Source organism: Etheostoma spectabile, chromosome 11, assembly GCF_008692095.1.
Source record: "Etheostoma spectabile isolate EspeVRDwgs_2016 chromosome 11, UIUC_Espe_1.0, whole genome shotgun sequence".
Classification (NCBI taxonomy): domain Eukaryota; kingdom Metazoa; phylum Chordata; class Actinopteri; order Perciformes; family Percidae; genus Etheostoma; species Etheostoma spectabile.
The window spans coordinates 21,896,476-21,904,144 of record NC_045743.1 but is presented as its reverse complement, the minus strand read 5'-3'; the positions used below and the strand labels follow the sequence as shown (position 1 = coordinate 21,904,144).

Genomic DNA, 7,669 nt, shown 5'->3' with positions numbered 1-7,669 from the left:
TTCACACATCCCAGGAATATGAAAGCACCATTGCTTCTTGACTTCACCATGACGTGTGTGTTGCAAATACTTATGTGTTATGCCACTGTTTCCTTTTTCATCAATGCAGGATGAACAGGGTGAATAGAGAGGCCGCTGGGAGATGTGCTTGAAAATGACCAGAGTACAGGCAATTCGGAAATTCTCTCCAGACAGTGATGGGATAGATATGAGACATCTATTCATGAGATGTCCGTAATTATTTTGGGCTCGTTATTAACTGTGGATCTCTGCAGCATTTGGAAATGGTATCCTGTCCCATGGTGGGCAGCGTAATGATGGCTTACGGAGGCAGCGGCTGAGCCTCTTTATCGGATGTCATTTCCTGCTTCGGCTCTTCTCTGACATTTTGTTTTTTTTATTACTATTTCATGTTCCAAGGATTACATGCGAGACGAGATGTGTTTTTTTTTTCCCCTGTCGCTGCGTGCCATCTTCCTTTTCTTAATTCTCCATCTTTCACTCTCTCACAACAGCAATGTAGATATCAAAGGATTGGCGTGCTGATATTGCTTCCTTTCTCACTTGCGCCTCCTTAATCATTTCCACACACACACACAAACACACACACATTGAGGCCTCTGAGAAACATTGCATCTGAAAGCTGTCACTGACTTCACTCAGGCAGATCAATGGTGTTCTGATGAAGCAATCATTTATTATGAATTATTAAGGATTACAGCCTTTAGGAAGAGTTAGATCATGGCATTTATTTGCTTATGGCATTAGAACAGGCACTTTATAACATGTGTGTGAGCTCTGAGCGACCGTTTGCTTTTGAGCTTAAACCCCCCAAAAACACCGCGGAGCCTTTTTATTTGCGCTGTAAAGTGAAGCCTTTAGTCAGCAAACATGGCTTTTGCTAAAGCCCTTGTTGGGATTGCGGGGACGAATTGTGCAAACACGCTGTGCACAATGCTGCCATCAACAGACTGCTTTACACTGCGTGACTCAGAGCGTCTGGCCGCATGCAAGCTGACCTTTGAACTCCATTATCACTTAATAATGCCACTTATCATGCCACATATTGTTTGAGCATTAGTTTTTTTTTGCACAAAGGACTAAATGAAGAAGTAAAGATGCCATTTGCCAACTAATAGCGAGCTGTGGGCAGACTGTCGTTTAGCTGTGTCAACTGCCATTCACCCCACCCTCACACTGACTGACTGCTAGTGTTCTAATGTAAATCCTATGTTAAGCACCATTCTCACTTTTCAACAGCTTGCTCATAGCTAAGGAGGGGGATGGGGTGACACATTAAAAGACAGGTAGAGAGAGAGAGAGATTCAAGATGTAATGCCAACAATTGTTCCTGTGTGATCAATACAGTGGTGTGAAAAAGTGTTTGCCCCCTTCCTCATTTCCTGTTCCTTTGCCTTTTGTCCACACTTAAGTGTTTCGGAACATCAAACCAATTTAAACAATAGTCAAGGACAACACAGTAAACACAAATGCAATTTGTAATGAAGGTGTTTATTATTAAGGTGAAAAAAAATCCAACCATCCTGGCCCGTGTGAAAAAGTGATTGCCCTTAAACCTAATAACGGTTGGGCCACCCTTAGCAGCAACAACTGCAACCAAGCGTTTGCGATAACGTGCAATGAGGCTTTTACAGCGTCCTGGAGGAATTTTGGCCCACTCATCTTTGCAGATTGTCCTAATTCAGTTACATTAGAGGGTTTCGAGCATGAACGGTTCCTTTAAGGTCATACCACAACACTCAATAGGATTCAGGTCAGGACTTTGGCTAGGCCACTCCAAGTCTCTTTTTGTTTTTCTTCAGCCATTCGGTGGTGGACTTGCTGGTTGTTTAGGATCATTGTCCTGCTGCAGAACCCAAGTTTGTTTCAGCTTGAGTACACAACAGATGGTCGGACATTCTCCTTCGGATCTCTTGGTAGACAGCAGAATTCATAGTTCCTTTTATCACGGCAAGTTTCCAGTCCTGAAGCAGCAAAACAGCCCAGACCATCAAACTACGACCACCATATTTACTGTTGGTATAAGGTTCTTTTTATGAAATGCAGTGTTCCTTCTACGCCAGATATACTTGACACACACCTCCAAAAAGTTCCACTTTTGTCCATCGGTCCACAGAATGTTGTCCCAAAATCTTGGGGATCATCAAGATGTGTTGTGGAGATTGAGACGAGCTTGATGTTCTTTTTGCTCAGCAGTGGTTTTCTCCTTGGAACCTCTCTCTCCCTTGGAACTGTCCCCTCTGCTTTCAAAACAGCTGCTGTCACCCCGGTTCTTAAAAAACCTGGTCTGGATCCCTCTTCCCTTAATAACTACCGCCCTATATCCAACCTCCCCTTTCTGTCTAAAACCCTCGAACGTATAGTTGCCTCACAATTACAAACTCATCTCCTTGCCAATAACCAATTTGCCCCCTCCACAGCACAGAAACTGCTCTGGTCAAAGTCTTCAACGACCTACTCACTTCTGCTGACACCGGTTCCCTCAACATCCTTATTCTTCTTGACCTGAGTGCAGCCTTCGATACTGTGAGCCATAACATTCTACTCACCAGACTCAAAGACCTTGGTATCGAAGGTACTGCACTCACCTGGCTCCGTTCCTACCTTTCTGACAGATCTCATTTCATCTCCCTTCATAACCACATCTCTGCTACTGCCTCAGTCACCCAAGGCTTTCCCCAGGCTCCGTACTCGGCCCCCTTCTTTTCATCATCTACCTCCTCCCCCTTGGTCAATACTCCGCCATTTCAACCTAAACTTCCACTGTTATGCCGATGACACCCAGATCTACCTCAGCACCAACTCCCCCCACAATCCCCCCCTCTACCACATCAACTCCTGTCTGTCAGCAATCAAAACCTGGATGACCACAACTTTCCAACTAACAGCAATAACAGATTCCTCCTCATCGGCTCCAACCACTCTCTGCAAAGCCAACACCCCACTCTTATCATTGACCCACCATCGTCTCCCCTCTCCCAGGCCCCGCACCGTGTGTATTTTTTATTCAACCCTCTCCTTGAGCCCACATCCGTCAAGTCATCAAAACCTCCTTCTTTCACCTTTGAAATATTGCTAAAATCAGACCCTCCACTCACTGCCTCTGCTGCCGAAAGACTATTCATGCCTCATCCCTCACGACTCAACTATTCAACTCACTACTCTCCTCGGCATCAGCTCAACCTCCATTAAGGCTCCAATGGTTCGAACTCAGCTGCACGTCTCATCACCCGCCCACATCCGGCACCACATCACTCCAGTCCTAAAACAGCTTCACTGGCTTCCCATCTCTCACCGGATCACATACAAGATCCTGTCCTCACCTACAAAGCCATCCCCACCTTGCCCCGTCATACCTCACTGTCCTGCTCTCCCCCTACCACCTTCACGGGCCCTCAGTCCACCACAGCCGGTCTCCTCTATGTCCCCAAGTCAAAGCTCCGCAGTTTTGGGGACCGAGCCTTTTCCGGCAGCTCCAAGGCTGTGGAACTCCTCCTCCCCCATAGATCCCATCTCTGAGTCCCTCACCATTTTTCAGTCCTGTCTGAGACCCTCTTTTCGGTTCTGCCTATCCTTAGTTTTTTTTTTTTTAAATACACTGTCTTTACCCTGTTAAGCGACTTTGAGCTCGGGAAAAGCGCTATACAAATTCATTTTATTATTATTATTATTAAACTCTGCCATGCAGGCCATTTTTGCCCAGTCTTTTCCTGATGTGGAGGCATGAACGCTGACCTTAACTGAGGCAAGTGAGGCCTGCAGTTCTATGGACGTTGTGTGGGGTCTTTTGTGACCTCTTGGATGAGTTGTCGCTGCGCTCTGGGGTAATTTTGGGCGGCCGGCCACTCCTGGGAAGGTTCACCACTTTTCCATGTCTTCGCCATTTGTGATAATGGCTCTCACTGTGGTTCGCTGGATTCCCAAAGCTTTGGAATGGCTTATAACCCTTTCCAGACTGATGATCTCAATTACTTTCTTTCTCAATTGTTCCTGAATGTCTTTGGTCTCGGCATGAGGTGTAGCTCTTTTAAGGATCTTCTGGTGGACCTTACTGTGTCAACAGCTCCTATTAAGTGATGCCTTTATTGTGAACAGGTGTGGCAATAATCAGGCCTGGGTGTGGCTAGAGAAATTGACTCAGGTGTGACAACCACAGTTATAGTATGTTTTACAAGGGGGGCATACCTTTTTCACACAGGGCGTGATGGTTTGGATTTTTTTTACCTTGAATAATAAACACCTCATTTACAAATTGCATTTTGTGTTTACTTGTGTTGTCCTGGACTATTGTTTAAATTGTTTTGATGTTCCGAAACACTTAGTGTGACAAACTGCAAAGGAACAGGAAATGAGGAAGGGGGCAAACACTTTTTCACACCACTGAGGTTTTGGACAGATTAGGGACTTTTGCTGGCTAACTGGGTGGCCTTTGTGTGTGATGTTTAGGCTGGTGGCATGGGGGAAGCTGGTGTCAAGCAATGGGAGACAAGTGCACATGAACAGGATATAAATCCTGGGGAAATTCCTTTGCACGCACCATCTCTGGGAACGCCAGCTGATGAAATCCTAATCCGGTGACGATGTTTCTCAGGGCTGAACTGGAAAAATAAGAGTCACAGACGTGTAAGGTATTGACATATTTTTCAAAAAAAAAAGTCACAAACATAGACTGTATTACCACATCTGCTCATTTGCAGTTTGGTTGACATAAAGCCCCAAAAAAGTCAAGGCAAAATGTTCCTCAGCCATCAGAGAATTTAGCTAATTAAGCAAATCAATGATTCCAATTTGTTAAAGCAGGCTCCTACACAGCTGTGTCACAGCCTTGATATGAAAGCGCTCTGCTTCTGTGGGATTTCTGCCAAATTCAGTACTACAGTTTGAAAAACAGTTTTGGGTCCTTTTGGTTTGGCGCACAATGCTATAATATATTATAATATATATATATATATATATATAAAATATGCAGCCTTGCGTTTTCCAAGTCCTGTAAGGGAATGTAGGCGGATGGTGTGGACGGATGTGAGATGAGGAGTGTGATTTGATATGGATAAGAATCAATAAGTCCCCTAATTTAAAGCAAACACACTTGTTTATTTCTTCTTTCAGTGTCTCTGCTCCCCCCCCTTCTCAAAATCAATTCCTCTTTCTCAAATCCTAAAACGTTTTTCCTCTGATTTGTTCCCCAGCAGCTTGTCCCCCTTCTTGCCGTCCTTGCCGATCCCCCGAGCCCCTGGGACTAATCTGCCTGGGCATAGGGGTTAGGGGGGTCCTGATCCTGAGGAACCTCCCGCTTCATTCCCCGCCTCCATTTCACAACACTTAGCTCCCCAGTGTTTCTCATTACGCTCCCCCCCCCCCCCCCCCCGTTCCTTACCAAACCCCCTGGTATCGGAGTTAAATGGAGAAGTGAAAGCCTGGAGGGGGCTTGAGGACTTTCTGGGGGCCTGAGCTCAGCTCTGCTCTGTAGGCCAGGAATAGAGACATTCCCTGGGCTTGGGAGGCTGACCCTGGGGGCTCGGGACCTGTGTGAACCTAGCTTAATTATATTAGCTGGAGCATTTAGACCCCTTGGCCTTGGCTTTCAAAAGCAGTTTAAGTGAGGACGGTTTTCATCACCGCCTGATTTGAAACCCCCCCCGCCCCCCCCAGTGTGTGGGTGCGCAGCACTAAGCTCCGTCATCATAACTATTTGTCGGACAAGGTCACGTCACATTAACTAGTGATGTCCCCTTGTTTCATCTTTCTATCACAGCTTCTTTTGTAGTCAGCCGCCACGGAGTGACAGTCCTGGTCTGCCCTGATTTCATTCAGACTGGCTGGGTGGTCACGCTCACACACACACACACACACACACACACATGAAAAATTTGGAAAACACATACATACCCATACACACACACACTCACACACAGACACACATGCACACAGGGAAATTTGAAAAACACATACATACACACACTTACTCACTCACACACAGACAGACACACACTCAGATATGCACACACTCAAACACATGCGCAACTCACTTTCTCACTTCTCCCTCGCTCTATCACCTACACACACACACACACACACAAACACACCAGCAACAGAATAAACATCAGGCCACTTACGTTATTTGCACTACAAAGAGTGTATATATTCATTTATTTTTGCTATAGTGCTTATAATATTACAGTATTAGCACACACACACCCCTTCCCCATTATGAACGCATGTGAAAAACTACAAAGTTTGCTAGGCTAAAAGATAAAAGATCGTTAATATCACAATAAAAAAATGTACGCTGTTAATAACGCCTTTAACTGACAGCACTAGTTCATCCGTGTGTCTCTGCGGTGGAGCAGGTTCATTCTCATGTCTCTGGATCCCTCACAGGTTGGGGAGCTGGCTGTTGGCTCCAATCGCAGTTGGACATGGTTAAAAGAAAAAAAAATGAAATGAATAATTAACAGTCACTTGAAAGCATGAACATGTAGTGCCTACCCATGTAATGCGTCTCCACACAATGCATTATCATATCCCAAAGGACCAGAGAGTTGAAATTAGCATTGTGTTCTACCTAATTGCTCAGCTCTGGCAAATTAACGTGCCCTTATTCAACCTTGTGTTTGTGAAATGCTATTCAGGCTGTTTGTTTCATGTTTAAATCAACGTATTTACACATGAAAAGACTAACCACCTCTGTTAATTACACTAAATGTTAGATTGTGTTAGCTGGCTCAGGCCTATTTAACAAGGCTCAAAGCTGCAGCTCCTGCTCTGCCTGCAGGGAACCATAAGCAGCTCTAATCAATGCTAGCATGTTCGCTAATGCTAATTGCTAAAGTAATTTACAGAGAAATACTGAGTGTGGATACTCATTTCTTTCAGAAACTCCCTTGCACGGCACAGTAGCATTAATAAATACTAAGCTTTTAGCATGGCTACTGGGAATGAAGGCACTTCTTTGTGTTTACGGCGCCAATGACATTAAGACAATAAAAAGTTGTCAGAGACAGCTGTCTATAAATAAAAGGATACCTGTCTGTGGAAAAGTGGAAACTGGAGTGGAAATAAAGTGGGCAGAAGTTGTTTCTTTTCCATCTTTGTGTTGAGTGGAGGTGAAGATTAGCCTTTCCTCTCAAAGTACCCATGAGTACACATAGATCGCCTCTATTTTCTCTATTGTTGTTCCATTTCCAGCCTCTATTACTTTCCACTGGAGTTTATCATGGAGTCTGCCATCCGGACACTTATATTTCCGATCTACTTTCAGTACATGTTCTAATGCTGTTTTGTGAAAACGGTGTTCATTTTGGCACCTTATTTGGACTCTGTCATCTGTTGGTGATAATAACACGTCACGCTGTCGTTACTTGATTTTTGTGATGTTTTTTGTCTAGTTTGACATTTTGGACAATTGTAGCATCCTGCAGCTAGGACAGTTACCATGGGGACAGGCAAGGCTGTAATCAAGACCAAGCTGGGAGTAAGAATGAGTTTGGCTAAGCATTTGATTTGATAAAAGCAAGATAAAAATTTCCTTCATTAACTATCTACAGTGAATATGTAGTTTGAATGACAGGTGTTACTAAATGATGAATGTTTTGTTTCAAGTTAATGTATGTAATATATATCCTGTAGCAAGACAGCAGGGGGGGGG

The 7,669-nt window shown here is 44.5% G+C and overlaps 1 long non-coding RNA gene across 1 annotated transcript in view; it reads left to right on the top strand.

The window, feature by feature from the left end:
- Positions 1-456: 456 nt before the first annotated feature.
- Positions 457-7,669, top strand: part of LOC116698099 (uncharacterized) — a 16,223-nt gene continuing 9,010 nt past the window's right edge. The window contains exons 1-2 of the long non-coding RNA XR_004334115.1: positions 457-466; positions 7,232-7,242. This is a non-coding gene — a long non-coding RNA (uncharacterized LOC116698099). The remainder of the gene's footprint in view (positions 467-7,231; positions 7,243-7,669) is intronic.